At 38.0% G+C, this 16,200-nt stretch overlaps 2 protein-coding genes across 4 annotated transcripts in view; one reads left to right on the top strand and one right to left on the bottom strand.

Moving 5' to 3' along the window:
• The window catches only part of LOC126774667 (oxysterol-binding protein-related protein 9), a 94,705-nt gene that overhangs the window by 72,901 nt on the left and 5,604 nt on the right, over positions 1 to 16,200 (bottom strand). The gene's annotated exons all lie outside the window — the stretch shown is intronic.
• Positions 1 to 16,200, top strand: part of LOC126774684 (elongation of very long chain fatty acids protein AAEL008004-like) — a 31,076-nt gene that overhangs the window by 9,816 nt on the left and 5,060 nt on the right. The window lies entirely within an intron of this gene.

Below are 16,200 nucleotides of genomic sequence, written 5' to 3'. Positions count from 1 at the left end.
AATGAATAGTTCCTAGTTATTTCGTATTATTAATTTTATCGTGCTCATTCAAGATAATTGTGTTTGGGTTATAAGCGTGACAGTTCTGGTCGTTATTGATTTTCGCGAACTATGCCCAAAGGCTTCTCGCGTAGAAATAGTCCGTGTCGTTACTCCGTTCAAAATACTTTGAATGCTGTTAATGGTCATTTTGGTTGCTTAATAAATGGCGAATTTTAATGTTCAGTCTAAAATAGTTGAACAACTACTGAGTACATCCTTACTAGTATTATAAATGGAAGTGACTTTGTTTATTTGTTTGTTAATTTTGCATACACGTTTCACATACACACAAAAATATACTTGACACTCCTACCTCATACGGGTGCGCACACTAGTGACAAATATTTATGATTATTCCGTATATGTAGCAAATATACATATGACTGCCTCGTTGGTCTAGTGCTTGATGTAGCGCCGCAGACCCGGAGATCTTGGGTTCAATTCTCAGGTCGGGCCAAAAAAAGTTATTGGGTTTTACTGTCAGATAATTCTCGGATCAAATCGGATTATGAGAGTTAGGGAATAGAGAGTGCACCTGTGTTTGCGCACACACTTGTGCACTATAATATCTCCTGCGTAGTTGGCTTATCTCTCTTGAGATTAGCCGCCGTGGCCGAAATCGGTCTGGAGGACATTATTATATATATGGCAAATTATCTAGACAAAATATGTTCACTAGATAGTACGGCTTAGTGTAAAGTCGTCTATGTAGTTACCACCCACTCATCACATAATCATGGCTAAACAGATATACTTAATATTTGCGCTCCGGTTGGAATGGTTAGTGAACTAGTGTAACTATAATTACATGAGACATAATATCTTAGCTCGCAAGGTTGGTGGCGCATTCGCGATGTAAGGATAGGTTAATATTTCTTACATCTTTAATGCCTATGGGCGGTGGTAGCCAATAACCATCACATGGCCTAATCGCCTTTCCGAATATAAAAAAAAAACTGTTCTATTACAGATGTTTATATTTACAGAAAGCACAGATTTGTTATTTGAAACAACTAATGAATCATATTCGTTTACTAATATAATAGTTTAGCTTTTTGTTTAGAACAAAAACCATTTTCATCGTTTTTGTCAACACGGAGTTAGGTCATGTTTGTAAAAGACTAAGGCATTGTCTAAAAACGCGTTGTTTATTTAGAACTAGCGTGCGGCGCCGCTACTGTTTCGTTGGAACAATTTAGTCTGCGAAACATAAAGTTACTTACTTCACACGCTATCTCGAATTCCCAGTATATAATCACTAATCATATTTCTCTACATAATTATAACATTCTAAATTCTAACTAATAAGATTTATGTTTTTTTATTAAGATGAAAAAGTTGATAATTATTTTACTAGGTAAAAATAAAGAAAAAGAAAGTAACTGCCCCCAGCAGTGGGACAATTACTTTCCTACTTCATGAGGGGAAGGTTGGGTGGTAGGGTTTGTGCAAGCTCGTCTGGGTAGGTACCAAACACTCATCAGATATTCGACCGCACAACAGCAGTACTTGGTATTGTTGGTTTGAAGGGTGAGTGAGCCAGCCGATATTTTCCTTCATCTCCGAATACAAGATGAATTATAAACACAAATTAAGCACGTGAAAAATTCAGTGGTGCCTGCCTGCCTTGGTGGGTTTGAATACAGAATCATCGATTAAGATTCTCGTTATTGCGTTAAAAATCTTTTATGTATTATATTTAACTATTCCTATTATATATACGCCTTTGCATCTCTGACAGATGATTTAAGCGGCATCGCGAAAGCACTTGCGTTCATGACTGAAAAGACCAATGCGAGAGAGGATCCTTCGGCCGCACTTCCGACAAGTGTATGCGCCCCCAGAAGGGCGGGGGTTTGAAGCCCGCTCATGGCGCCTAGTGCGTTTTTCTTTTAGTAATTTAAACCAGTCATTGCCATGCTTTGATTGACCTTCGTGAATAAGGCGTCGCCACTTGGCACGGTCCTCTGCCAGTTCCTCCCATCGATTGCTAGGGATGTTAAACGCAACCACATCACGCTTAGCGCAATCTTTGTAACGGAGCATAGGCCGCCCAACAGACCTCTTTGCATCCACAACCTCTCTCCAGTAGTATTTGCCTTGGAAGACGAGTCTGCTCCATTCGATGCACGTGTCCCAGCCACCGTAACCGTTTTTTTTTTTGAGAATGGCCATGATGCTAGGCAGCTGTGCCTCGCCTAGAACGGACTCGTTTGTCACGCGATCCCGCCTTGAGCTCAGAATGTTCCGAAGACAGCGCAAGTGAAATGTGTTTAGTCGGCGTTCTTGTTTTGCGTACGTTGTCCACGTTTCTGCTCCATACAAGAGTGTGCTTAGGACACATGATTGGTAAACAAGCATTTTCGTTTTTACCGTAAGGTGTCTATTATCCCAAGCCCTTGTACAGAGCCTCCCGAACGTAGAGGCTGCTTTGCCGATGTGGAAGTCGATCTCTTCATCAAGCGAGAGATTGCTCGACAAATGCGACCCAAGGTAGCAAAATTTGTTAACCACCTGTAAAGGTGCGCCATTAAGCAAGATGACTGGTTGTTCTAAACATCCTTGCGCTAAAATAACGGTCTTCTTGCAGTTTATGGACATTGAAAAGAGGTCGCACGCTCTGGCAAATTTGTCCATTAGACTCTGGAGTTGAGCTTGGTCATGAGAAACGAAGGTAGCGTCGTCAGCGAAGAGGAGACTGTCTACAAATAGGTCCTCCCTGTGGCGTTTGGACTTGAGCATTGAGATGTTGTACAGCCTACCATCGGTTCGCGTGTGTAAGTGGACGCCTTGCTGTTCATCTCCAAAAGCAACCTTCAGAAGCACCGAGAAGAATATTCCGAACAAGGTGGGGGCCAGTGCACAACCTTGACGAACACCACGGCGTACGTCGAATGGCGTGGATGTGTTGCCATTGTGCAGGACGGTGACTTCCATATCTTCGTGGAACGATTGCACTATCCTTAGGAGTTTTGGGGGGCATCCAATTCTGACAAGAACCTCTCTGCTCACGGAGTCAAAAGCCTTGTTTAGGTCTACAAATGCAATGACTAGGTGGGTATGTTGCTCCCTACACTTTTCTTGTAGCTGTCTGAGTGAAAATATCATGTCGACAGTTGACCGTTGGGACCTAAAATTGGACACATTGTGCCTCAGGGTATACGCGGTCGGCGAGCTTTTGTAGTTTGCCTAAAATGGACCTGGCAAAGGCTTTACCGACGATGCTAAGAAGAGATATTCCGCGGTAACAGTTGCAGTCGCCACGATCGCCGTTGCCTTTATAAAGAGTGACGATGTTAGCATCTCGCATATCCTGAGGGACGTTGTTTTCTTCCCAGCACTTAGCCAGGTGGTTATGAAGGATGGGCAAGAGGCACTCAAGCTTGACGACTTCGGTGGCAACATCGTCTTTTCCGGGGCTCTTTCCACATTTGAGCTTCTTGACGGCCAGATAAAGTTCCTCTACTGTGGGTGCAACGTCTAGCTCGTGCCAAGTTGCCAGATTCGGGACAAGCTCCACTGCTTCTGGCTGAATATCCACTGGGCACGAGTAGAGCCCCTTGTAGTATTCTACCCATCTTGCCATCTGACGGGTGCTGTCTGTTATAACAGAACCGTCGGTTTCCTTGAGAGGTGCCGTCTTTTTTGGAGTAGGTCCAAGAGCTCTTTTGATGCCCGCGTACACCCCGCCAATATCCCCCGCGTTTGCGCACGCTTGGATGCTTTGGCAAAGCTCTGTCCAATACGCATTTGCAAAGAAGCGCGTCCTACGCTGGAGTGAGGCTTTTGCCTTTGTGAGATCTTTACGCGTCGCATTGCAAGGGTTAAGGCGAAAATTTAAAGCGGCTTGGCGTTTTGAGTCAATCAAGGGAAGTAAGTGCTCCTCGTTTTCTTGAAACTAGTCGTAAGATTTTGCCTTTTGATAGCCAAAAACCTTGCCTGCAGTGTCAGTGAGAAGAGACTTGCCTTTTTCCCATTCGACTCGCGCTGATGCCGTACTGTCCCAAGTTGCAACTTCTTCGCGGACGAGTTCCCCAAATGACTTCACTACTTCCATGTCACGAGTCTTGAAAAGATTTATCTTTTTTCGACCGAGTGGCTTGGAAGAATGGACTCTCCTAGGGACAAGTCGGACTTTAGTAGCAACGAGGCTGTGATCGGTGTCGCAATCGGCACTGTGAAACGCCCGCGTGTGGAGCGTTTCCCGTAGATCCCTCCTTCTTGTAAGATCAAGGTCTAATTGGTGTCAGTGTTTAGATCGAGGGTGCATCCACGAGACTTTCCGCATCATTTTGCCTTTAAAAAAGGTGTTGGTAACACACAGCTGATGACTTGAGCAAAACTCCAACAGTCTTGTCCGTTGTCGTTAAGCTTGCCTATGCCGTGTGCACCGAGGCATTCAGGCCAGGCTGATGTGCCCTGACCGACGCGGGCATTAAAGTCACCCAAAATATGCAGTCTGTCAGTTGGATTCACCCTGCGCACTGTGTCATCGAGCTGGCCGTAGAATTGATCCTTGGTCTCAGGTTTTGAACTAAGCGTCGGTGCGTAAGCGGAAATTAGCGTGACAAAGCCGCTTTTTGTGTTTAGACGCAAGACCATAATCCGCTCGGAAACGCCTACAGGTGTCTCTATGGCGTTGATGAGATGGTTTCGAACTATGCTCTCGTGTTTCCAAGGAACTCTTGCCCTTCCAGTAAAAAGTTTAGTTAGCTTCACGCAAAGACCCTTCGTCTTCAGTTCTGGTCTCTTGTAAGGCTACAATATCGATATTGAGCCTTTTAAGCTTCACGTTGATACTGTAAGTTTTGCGCAGTTCTTGGGCGCAATCGGAGCTTCCGTAGGTGTTCGGAAAGCCTGTCCTCATCGTTCGGACATTCCATGTCGCAAAGCGCATGTAAGCAGCGTTGGTGTGGGTTTTGAGATTTTTGTTTCTTTGAGCAGGTGATTAATGTCACAGCGTCAACGTCTAGCTGTAAGGCTTGTGATCCGTTCACCCAGGCGGAACAAGTTAACGCTGAGGCGGATCAGTACCTTATTGATCGCGGGCTGCCCGACTTAAAGCAGGCGGTAACTGATCAATGGATTTACGATGGATCCTCCTACTGTCAAGAGTGGCCCCTGGCGTCCGCACTTACGCCTATTCGTGCTGACTTATAACCGGTGACTGCCACTCTCCGTGTTGTTTTCCACCTGTAAGACAGGTGAGCGAAGTGTCCTCTCCGTGGATGCTGCTACGCCTGGGCCAGGCGACTTTATGGCAACACGGGCTTGCCCAGTACCCATGCCACCCTCTCCTCCTCTCCAGCAGGATCCGCAGGAATGACGAGTCAATACGTGTGGTGCTGGTTTGGCCGCAGGTGACTGGCTTACGCCTAAACGGAGGCACCGCTCCGGGTTTGATATTAGTTTTCCTTCTTCTTTGGCGTGACGCTGGGATAATTTTGGGAAACAGCGTATCAAGGAGAGGGGTGAGGATACTGTGATCACGGAAGATACAGGAATGTGATACTAGTAGCTAGAGCAGTCCGGTGTCGCGTACCCGTAGTGATTCCAACCAGCTATCGGACAGATAACTGGTAGATCCACCCTCTGGACAAAATATTCCTATTATTAGAGATGAAAATGTGAGTATATATGTAGTGTTATATATTTAGATCATTACTGTCATTATATAAAAAAAAATTGACTGATTTTGATAATTTGTAATTTCATATCTATGAAATGTTTCCTTCCCAGGAGGAAGGAAACGATATTTGTAAAATGTGACAAAAATAATTTTGCGGATCTTATAGGTTCTGAGAAATTTCTGTTGCGAACAGTAAGACTATTCTGTAAGAACAACCTGAAAATTCGCAACAGAAAACGTCGTGAAATTCGTAAAAGTGATATGCGATATTGACCATAATAATTATAAGATTTCAAGAATACACTATCAATACGTGTAATGCTTCTTTATTGAATAAAGAAATTTTTATTTCAAAATCGGATCATTTGGTTTTTACGGAAGTTCCATATACGTGATTAAAAATGGCGCACCGTTGCCGCCATATTGATTTCGTAGTCGGCCTTTCATTACCTTTTAATTATTAAAGTGAAAAGTTGAAAAGTATCACTCTATGCATTAAAATTTGTCCATCATGATTTTAATAGTACGCCAGCAATTTATAATATTTTAACTTTGAAAACCTTTTATTTCAATAGTTTTAAATACACGAATTATTTTTTAATTGAAACTTCTTTGAGCGCAACGAGAGAAATTTTTCAAGGCCAAATTTGATTGCAATATTTCAAACGTTTCTGACGTATTTCAGCATTTTATGTAGCGTATGCTAAGTTGCAATTAGTGTCAAAGTATATACGCATATGTATATGTCAAAGTCAATACAATAAGCTGAAATAAACGATCGTAGCATTAACTTTTTTATTTATTAATAATAAATAATAATAATCATAATGTCTTCCAGATCTATTTCGGCCACGACGGCCAATCTCAAGAGAGATTAGCCAACTACGCAGGAGATTATAGTGCACAAGTGTGTGCGCAAACACAGGTGCACTCTCTATTCCCTAAATCTCATAATCCGATGGGACGTCAATCCGACACAACTGGAAAGAGTTCAGGCGCAGGACCAACGGCTTCACGTGTTTTCCGAGGCACGGGAGTGTACACATTTCCAACTTTCAGACTCCGGGCTGCTACTGAAAATTTTCTGAAAGAAAAACCCAATAACTTTTTATTGGCCCGACTTGGGAATTGAACCCAGGACCTCCGGGTCTGCGGCCTTACATCAAGCCACTAGACCAACGAGTTAGTCAGTCAGTTATAAAAAATAGGCGCACTGGCAATGTGCCACTTGATGGTAAGCGGTCACCACCATCCATAGAGACTGACCCTGTAAGAAATATCAAACATTCCTTAAATTGCCAATGCACCACCAAATCTATAAAGGAATTATGTATCGTGTACCTCTAGCTACGCGGGCTCGCTCACCATACAATTGCCAATGCACCACCAAATCTATAAAGGAATTATGTATCGTGTACCTCTAGCTACGCGGGCTCGCTCACCATACAATTGCCAATGCACCACCAAATCTATAAAGGAATTATGTATCGTGTACCTCTAGCTACGCGGGCTCGCTCACCATACAATTGCCAATGCACCACCAAATCTATAAAGGAATTATGTATCGTGTACCTCTAGCTACGCGGGCTCGCTCACCATTCAAATCGGAACGCAACGGTACTAAGTAGTGCTGTTTAGCGGTGGAATATGTGATGAGTGGATGGTACCTACCCAGATCAAAGCCTTTCCACCAATTAAATACGTTTTTACGTGTAATACAAGTTCATTAGCTTATAATTTTCTATAAATCATTTAAACTAACGTAAACTCAGGTAATATAACCTTGTCATATATATCATTTATTATTATTTAAGAAGAAAAGCTCTCCATATACAGTTACTAACGAACGTACCGAGACGTTCACATTTCACAATATTGTGCAAACTATAACGAGCTGAAACACGCTGTAGGTTAAAAGTCAGATAAATAAATTAGATTTACAAATATGGCAACATCTATCAAGCGTTGTATTACGCTTGCCGTTGAACTCATAAGCAGACGTGCGCAAGAGGTAATAATATTGTAAGGGTATTCAAAAAATATCACAAGTATTATGTGTAGCTCCGCAGACTAACACGCATTTTTGTAATACACATCTATACATGGAATAATAAAAAATATTAAAACCTAACAATATTGACGCACGAAAACAACGCTACCTATTTCTATGCCGGGGAAAAATCCTTAAAACATTAAGCCACTGAGTATACGTTGACTGGAAACGTAATAACTTTTCAAAAGCATAGGTACTAATATACTGACACGTTATATGTATGTATGAGCTTCGTATAATCGATAACGATCATACATTTAACTGACAGCTAGGTTATTGTATGGCATGGACTTGACAGTGATGGGACTGGAAGGCATAATGTTATGTACTCTACAGATTTACCTACATTGATAACATCAATAAATGCTACTTAATTTGAACCCTTATGTAATATCTTTTTTTATTTATTTATTTGGGAAACAAACAGTACATTCATTCTTAAAACTATAATATTAATGTTAGCACACATACCAGTCAAGTTTACACTTGTATTACACTTTTTTCATACGTTCTAAACCTTACATTTTAAATGCGAAAGTGCGTTTGGTTATTTTAATACTTTGTTAAGCTTTCATTTCTTAATTATTCAATCGATCATCATGAAATTTTGCGTTAGGGGCATATGGGTGCCCAAGATCCGCCCATAAACCCAGCAGATAACCTTTTGGTTGATTTTGGGGCATATCTATACAAAAAAAGTATCTTAAACATTATCTTCTTTAATTTATGATATTGCAGCCGTATTGATCATTGCTATTCTACCTATCATAAAATATAAAAAGTAACTACTAGCAACACCTGCGGCTTTGCCAGGGTGGAATTCAATTATTTGTCATTTTAGAAACATTTACAAATATACAAACGTACATACGCATTCACAATCTGTAAGTGTCACCATTTTGGATATGAAAATATAGAATAATAAAAAAAAACAACAGCACTAGACAACACACGGTATAAAATATGAGATACTAAAACATTAAATGTATAACATTCACAGTCAAAAGATATTTAGATAAGCACCTATTCGGTAGGAAAAAAATATTTGATTGTTGTAATATATAGCTTCCATTTAAAATACCAACATAAAATTTTTAATGTCTTCGTGTTCCCGTCTGGATGTCGAATTTATCGGCTATAAAATTTGTTATTTTAGTATGCTCTAGGATTTTCCTCACTTTTAGACCGCATTTACGCACATAAAGACGTGTATTATAAAACAACGTAGAAAAATTACAGGATGAGTATATTATGACTAGTTCATCAAAGATTACACAAATAAAAACGGTGCGATGACGCAATGTCAAATTTGACGATTTCTCTATGTATTATTTTCCTAGCGATGCTAGTCGAAAGAATGCGAGGGTTTACTATCTTGTAGAATCTGTTTTAGGGTGCGCATCTCTTATGCACTTTAATATCTTTTTCTTTTATATAGGTTGGCGGACGAGCATATGGGCCACCTGATAATAAGTGGTCACCAACGCCCATAGACCCATTGTAAGAAATGTTAACTATCGTTTACATCACCAATGCGCCACCAACCTTAGGAACTAAGATGTTATGTTTCTTGTGCTTTTAATTACACTGGCTCATTCACCCTTAAAACCGGACCACAACATACAAGTACTGCTGTTTTGCGGTAGATTATCTGATGAGTGGGTGATACCTACCCAGACGAGCTTGCACAAAGTCCTACCATTTTTTTAGCAGTTGGCTAGCCTATGTTGAGAATGACCGTCAAATCAGTCAGAAAAACATAAACCAAAATGTAGCCATTTAAAAATAAAATCAATTTCGAAAACTATAATATATCATTATTTGTTTTGAACGCTATCGTTACGCTTTTGTTTTACATCGCACACAATACTTCGTCGTATTAACTGGGTTAAAATTAATGTTAGCGGGAAAAAATATCCATTAGGTTAATGCTGTTTCACATTATACACGGCTACAGGTTTATGCGCTGGGAAAAACTGTTATATGAACTTATTGCCGCAGGGAAATGTACATAAAATAAAAATATATTTATAAAAAGTATTTATTGTGTCTTTGCAACAAACAACAAACGCAGAATTTACTGAATAACGAACTATATGAAAAGGGGAGGGAATAATGATAACATCAATATATCAATAATCGAATGTATATTTGTATCTAAATACTTTTCCAAATCCCAGATGTTATCTTCCGTTGTCATGGCCACATCATCTCATCCGTTATTTTGGTTGCCATATCAACATTTTTTGTACAAAAACGAATGACATTCCGAAAGGAGCCGATCGGGTATTAAGTTCTGTTGTCACTCGAATGTGACGCCAGTAATGGTTACAGGCGGGCTTGGTGGACGGTACCGGCTTTAACTGTTGTGGTATGAAATGGCTATAATACAGTAGTGTTATGTAAATATGTTATATATTGTTCCCTCCCTTGGATTTCCCCGTAGTCAGGTAATTATATACAACTATTATTGATACGTGTATTTTGAGTGCACGGGCGATTGGATCGACCGATTCTTATGAAAAAAGCACACAGACTGTTAACGTATTCATACGAGTTCATTTAAAACGATATCGTATCGTGTTTATAACCAACGAACCCCACAAATCGTTTACTTGCCTTTGTCTTTGCTTTCATTACGCGTTACTGGATAGGATATTGCAAATATTAATTAAGTTCTCAGAAAACAGTCGTAAAACTGTATGTTTCTATCAAAAGTGAACGTTGAAGTTGGCTCGTTCGGTGTGATCGTTTGCATTTCGTCAGCGTTCATGCCATTTCTATATAATGTATTAATAAATCGATAATAATCGTTTTACTATAGGTTAATCGAGCGACTCGGAACACGATAAGTTTTCGAGTAATGAACACCACTGACATTATAGAACGAAAAGACCATTCTCTTCTGCGGATTGTGAAACTTAAAAAAACAATAAAAAATTAAATATCATATCGATTAGTTTTGATCGAGTCGTTGTAAGAATAATGTGATTATCGTTTCGGCCATTTTAAGCGCATGTTTCTCGATAACTTCTCTGATTGCAAACTGATTTTGATAATTCTTATCTTTTTCAATAGATTATACGTTGAGATTTGTCCAAAATGCAAGGAAAGTGCAAGGAAAGTATAATTATGTTTAAATTTGGAGTGTGGAGAGTTATGGGATTCGTTACTTATTACTCGGTCTCGCCGTTTGTAAATTGATTGTAATGGATTTATTTAATTAATTAAAAAAATTATGCTTGCATTGCGTCAATTAGTAGAAATTAAATACGACGATGCCAACAAAACTAAGTAATGCCACTATCTTGCCAATACACGAAATAAAAGTAGTATCCCTGCGATTACTAGGTTATGATTTTAACGATTCCGCACATCCAAATTTGTTCAGATATTTGAAAGTTATCGTGGAATAAATAAACTTACGTACATGCATGAACGGTGAAAACATTATATATTAATCTTCAGAGCTGTCTCATTTCATGTTGTATAAAAATCATTACGCTTTATTTATTATAAAAAGATGAAATATAGCTTAAAATAATTGCCGGCATGATACTACATCTACTAAACTACTACTGACTGCCTCGTTGGTCTAGTCGCGTGATGCAGACCCGGAGATAGTGGGTTCAATTGCAAGGTCAGGCCAATAAAAAGTTATTGGGTTTTTCTGTCAGAAAATTTTCAGTAGCATCCCGGAGTCTGGAAGCTGGAAGTGTGTACACTCCCCTGCATCGGAAAGCACGTAAAGCCGTTGGTCCTGCGCCTGAATTCTTTCTGGTCGTGTCGGATTGCCGACCCATTAGATTATGAGAGTGAGGGAAGAGAGTGCACCTGTGTTTGCACTATAATATCTCCTGCGAATTGGCTAATCTCACTTGAGATTGACCGCCGTGGCCGAAAACGGTCTGGAGGACATTATTATTAAACTACCACCAACCTAAAAAAAAATATTTTAATATTCACAACCTCAGTGTACAATTTGTACATACAATTTTATTTTCTTACAAAATAAATTTGGATGAAATTGAATCAACTCATTATATGTGACGTTTTCCTTCTTTTATAAAATACATACATTTATGACATATTTCATTGTCATAAAATAGCGTGAACTACTACCGCTGTTTCGCCCGCGTGTATGAGGAGGGGTGTCAGGTATCAGGTGTTAGGTAGTCTATGTGTTACCTTGGGCTTCAAACTGGCTTCATACCAAATTTCATCAAAATTGATTCAGTGGTTTAGTCTTGAAAGCGAAAAGAGAGATAAAAAAGTTATACCGGAAATTAAAAAGATTACAGGAAATAGAAAAATAAATTGCATATATATAAAAGTTTAAAGTCGAAGATGCGTTACGCAGGTCTTTTTACGCGTGTGTTAAATATAAATAATAAACATCTTTTCGACCGTTTTTTACTTCAATCGTTATTATTTTAGATATAAAATAGGATTACCCTTACACTATAATCTATCGAATATCGAATCTAGACAGCGTCGTCGTTAAAAGTAGCTAACATAGGTTTCCATCTTTTGGTGGATATTTTTTTCTAATTTAATGAGTAAAAATATTTAAGTTTTAGTAAAATCGTTTCACAACTTTGCACAAAGAAATATATAAAATATATATACATAATGTACATTGTTCATGCAACAAAGGTAAATACACCGATCTCGCAAATCTCGCAGAAGCCATTTACTACCAGTATATATGAATTTTTAAATTTTACAAAGTCAGTTTGCAGGTACGAAGTTATGAGTGTGAATAGACCAAACTGGCGATAAAATGTTACTAAAAATCTTTAAGAAATATTTAATAATAACGTGCGTAGAAACTTAATACCTACTTATTTAAATAACATATACTAATTGGCAATTCGATAGAGCTTTTAATCTATACAAATAAGAAAAAATGAAGTGTTTGTCTGTCTGGCAGTGATTTCAAATTAATTGCCCCATTTTAAGTTAATACGGCCATTGAAGTATCTTGTGTATAATACAAAAAAGCGTTGAAATAGTAAATTTTGAAGGATTTTCGCCACAAACTGAATTACAGGCTAGCAAAGCGAGTTTTTATTATGATCCAATAAAATTTCAATTATTACATAATTTATTGCGGACAATCCTGCAAATATCTTAGTATCAACATTAATCATTATATCTCATCATCAAAGTAATGTAAAACTCATTATTTTTTATTAGACCATTCATTCATAAATAATCTGTGTTTCTTCATTACGACGCTAACGATGACATTTAGTTTTCATAGCGTTCTAAAAATAATCCAAGCCGTAATTAAGGTAATACTTCACATTTATGAAGAGAGAGAAATAACACCTGCACTTTTCTTTGATAAGGCTTAAGTTTTGCGCAGCTGTATTACATTATAAAGATTATTTAAGACTAGATTTATTGCAGATTTAGGTCAATTATAAACAGCTGGTAGGCTTTATAAAGGCCTGTATCTGTGTGTGTACTTTGTACTGTTTTGTTCCGTTTCGAACAATTTCGAACCAGTGTGATTACAGGCACAAGATATCAAATCTTAAATCCAGTCGCTGATATATTAAGTTACCTGTTTTCGTGAATAAATATTTATTCAAAGCTATGTCAATGATGATATTGTTATACACACTATATTATAACTTTGAAAATGAAAACATTGTAACAATAACAGTATATTGCAGAAATGGACGTACAAAAGTACCTTTCAGATTTACTTTTTACCATAGAAAAATATAAGGTTAAAAATTAAATTAAAAATATAAGATTTTACAAAATTTTAACTTTGTAACCAATTTATAATTTAATTTAAAGGCTGAGCTTTTATTTTATTGTTGTCATTTATTCACTTTTAATTAACAGCGTTACAATAAAAGTTGTACAGATATTACTTAGTACTAAAGTGTACGAAAAATTAAAAGATAATTAAAAGTAGGTACATAATATAAGTATTTATATGTAGATTAATAAACAATTCTTACTTAATTTTGATAAATACTATAATAGTAACAGCCTGTTAATGTACCACTGCTGGGCTAAGGCCTCCTCTCCCTTTTTGAGGAGAAGGTTTAAGATTTTAAGGTTGATAAATACTATATAATTAATAAATAATATATAAAATTTAGTAAATTATACTTAATTTTTAAATTGAGTTTGTGTGGTTAAATGCGCTTTGAAGAGCTAAAGGCCGTCTGATGGACTCTGATGGTTTGGTTAGTCGGTGGGCGGGACGGGAAGGCGACGGGGCGTAATTAGTATACTATCATAATATTATTAGTGTATGCCAATATAAATACACAAAGAACACAATGCGCCTCCGACATGACAGCGTCGCGTCGTCGTCACGCCCAGTCCGCTGTCTAACCGAAGGCTGGCTCTAAGGCTATATATATATATATATTTTAGAGTAGGAAGGCGGACGAGCATATGGGTCACCTGATGGTAAGTGGTCACCAACGCCCTTAGACATTGGCATTGTAAGAAATGTCAACCATCGCTTATATAGCCAATGCGCCACCAACCTTGGGAACTAAGATTTTATGTCCCTTGTGCCTCTAATTACACTGGCTCACTCACCCTTCAAACCGGAACACAACAATATCAAGTACTGCTGTTTTGCGGTAGAATATCTGATGAGTGAGTGGTACCTACCCAGACGAGCTTGCACAAAGCCCTACCAGCAGTAAAGTGTGTAATTTACTCTAAGTACAACTATTTATTATTATAATTTACAATAAGTAGACTCGACACGAATTAATTATATGTTTTTTTGTTAGGAACCTCACCATTGACTACTTTCAACAGTTTGCTATACTTAAAAGCAATCGGACTAATATTAAAAACACGAAACTAAATATAAACCTCTCATCTGTTTTAACCTCTTCGCGATAAAACCACCGAAGCGTTCGTAATTAAATTGAAAATAGAAGTAGCCTTTATAAGTAGACATGAGCCGAGATGGCCCAGTTGAAGAACACGTGAATCTTAACTGATGATCGTGGGATCAAACCCGGGCAAGCACCACTGAATTTTCATGTGCTTAATTTGTGATTATAATTCATCTCGTGCTTTACGGTGAAGGAAAACATCGTGAGGAAACCTGCATGTGTCTAATTTCACTGAAATTCTGCCACATGTGTATTCCACCAACCCGCATTGAATCAGCATGGTGGAATAAGCTCCAAACCTCCTCAAATGGGGAGAGGAGGCCTTTAGCCCAGCAGTGGGACATTCACAGGCTGTCACGGTTATAAGCAGACATATGCATAACAAGTGCTACATTTACGGTAAAAATAAATTTGACGAGAGAAGAAGAAGAAAGATGAGTAAAAACAAATAAAGAACTTTGACATTGAATTATCGCGATATCATTGGTCGAAATGTTGAATAATCTATTATGTGCATTATGGATTCGAAATTCGAAAAATGGCAATTTGAAAGTCGGCGATGTTGTTGTGTGAACTTTGGAAGTTTTGATATGGATATAAGTAGTTAATTTGAATAGTTATGTATATATGTAAAAATAAATATATTGGAATCATTAAGAAATGGCATTGAATAGGTGAAACTGAAAACCTCAGATTATCTTCACTACAATATTACATTTTTTTAAATAGAATTCATATTTATCTCCAAAATTAAGCGTACAAACTGCATAACTATATTGTGGGACGACAATAGCCAAAGGGTCAGGAACCTGCGACTTTTACATAACTAGGCGGCCTGTAAACCATTGTGCTATTGACGTTTCATAAATAATGATACTGCGAAATAATTTTGCAAAATATTTCCAAACGTTTGTGAGTTCAGGTTTGTTAACCATTGCGCGATTTATACAACAAGCTAAATTTATAAAACTACAAAAGAACCTGTGTATATCAGCTAGTTGATATATAGTAACAGCCTGAGAATGACCCACCGCTGGCCTAAGACATCCTCTCCTTTTTTTTGAGACTTTTGAAGTTGATGAATATCATATAAATGTTTAGTTATAATTTAATACAATTGGATAGTGTAAAAAAAAACCAGACGTTGGACTGTGATAATGTAAGCAATACAACATAATGTAACACTAAAGCTCGTCTACAAAATCGTCAATAGATGAAATAAAAGCATATGAAAACTTAGTTACTTTTGTTTTTGTCGGATTAGACCAGTGGACCATATCGGCCTTTTACATTTTCGTCTTAGTGCAATTGTCCGCGTGTTAAAAACTTTTATGCGTCACATGTTTAGTCGGATTTTTGCTAATAGATTTTATTCAGAACATTACATATGAAACAATTATTCAAATATCGCTCGGTGTTAAACGGAATTAGTATAAAATATTCACAATGAATACAAATCATGTTACTATTTGTCCGCTGTTTCTGTGAAAGTGATTGTTATGATAAAGACATATTCAACTTAAACATCATGAAAATAGAGTTGACCATCATTCGACAAGTGTTGAGAATAATATTGACACAGTCATATC

Source organism: Nymphalis io, chromosome 17 (genome assembly GCF_905147045.1).
Source record: "Nymphalis io chromosome 17, ilAglIoxx1.1, whole genome shotgun sequence".
Lineage (NCBI taxonomy): Eukaryota > Metazoa > Arthropoda > Insecta > Lepidoptera > Nymphalidae > Nymphalis > Nymphalis io.
This window is presented reverse-complemented; position numbering and strand designations above follow the sequence as displayed.